Below are 1,652 nucleotides of genomic sequence, written 5' to 3' on the forward strand. Positions count from 1 at the left end.
TCACAAGCACAATCCAAGTGATGCTTAGTGAGCTCTTCATTGCAAGATAAATGGTGGAACACCACTGGTGTTAGGGACACTTGAATTACCCAGTGAATCTATAAAAAGGCACAAGAAAGCCCAAGGCACCTGGCCACCACATTTCTCCTGCATCACGGTTTGTGTTGAGCGGGTTGCAAGTCCCAGCGTGTGACAGTGCTGTGCTGGTGAAGGAGTGAGGAGTCTCTTGATAAAACATTTTGTTCTAGTCGCAAAGAAATACTCAATCTGAAGTCTTTTTGGTTCTTCCTACGGGGAACAAGTGGAGCTTGCTTTCCCTGCAAGTCTCTGGGCTAGGTAAGCATCTTATCCAGGACAGAGCGTCTATCCATAACAACTAAAGCCTTTTTTAAGTTCACAAGCCCAGAGCCGGGTGAGATGGCTTAGCCCAGTAAAGACACCTGCTGCTAACCCTGAAGGCCTGAGTTCCATCCCTGGTGCCACATGGTAGAAGAAGAGAAACAAATCCCACAAGTTGTCCTCTCACCTCCACTCACATGTCACAGCATTCACACACACACACACACACACACACACACACACACACACTTAAAAATATAGCAACAATATTTAAAAGTTCAAGACCTCACTGGGTGTCTTCATGAGTAAATCCCAGGAGCCATGGTCACTTCTGAGTGGGAGGACAGATGGATGACTCCAGGAAGATGTGTCACAGACTGTGAACAGCCCCAGCTGTTCCTGATGGCCCATACTATCATCCTGTGCACACATCTCTCTTGGGTGTATCTGAGCCAGCTGCAGTCCAGCAGGGTCCACGGAGGCCTAGCTTCTCCTGGACACAAACAATCTGAGATATAAGTGAAAGCAGCCTGCATTCCCCGGCTGGAATCAGCGCAAAATGACTCATGTAATTGCCCTGTGTGCGTACCCTGCATCTTCTTGTTCACCCACCCACACAACTCTGCTGTTATAGATTCCTGCACCCTGCAAGAAAAAAAGAGAGGGGGGGCAAGTTCAAATACCTATGGTTTCAAAAAGGCCACCCATGCCTCTCCTAAAGGTGGAAGGGTCCAAACACAGGCCAGTCACACTGAAGCTACTGTTGTATGCCTTTCTCACAGTCTTCCCTTTAAATTTCTGGAGAGGGATTTCTAGGGTCTCCCCCTTGGGAATTAGTTGTAGGAATAATTGGGCCAGTGGAGTGTAGAAGATATATCCAGCGCAACCCGCGCACTACTCGAGAAAGTGACCTAGATCAAGCAGCTGGTGAATCCAGGGCTATTGTGGGGACCCCCTGCCACCTACTGACTTGCAACTGAACCCGCATTCCCAATAGCATCTTATCCCCTGGCAGGGGGAGGGGCTGAGAGAGAAGCAGATGAAGGTGGGGGAGGTGAAGGGGATAGTGGGTTGCCCCCTTTGGGGAAAACACCCTCCACCCTCCCCTCCCTCCATCCCCTCCATCCTCTGCACCCACAGGAAAAAAAAAGTGAGGTGAGGATGGAGAGGCAGGGGTGATGGGTTGGGGAGACCAAAGCAGTAACTCCGAGCTGGCTCCTGGGTATCAGCATAGAGAGCTGGCAGCCTGTGAGAGTGTGAGGGGGAGAGTGGAGAGAGAGAGAGAGAGAGAGAGAGAGAGAGAGAGAGAGAGA

Source organism: Mastomys coucha, unplaced genomic scaffold (assembly GCF_008632895.1).
Source record: "Mastomys coucha isolate ucsf_1 unplaced genomic scaffold, UCSF_Mcou_1 pScaffold5, whole genome shotgun sequence".
Classification (NCBI taxonomy): domain Eukaryota; kingdom Metazoa; phylum Chordata; class Mammalia; order Rodentia; family Muridae; genus Mastomys; species Mastomys coucha.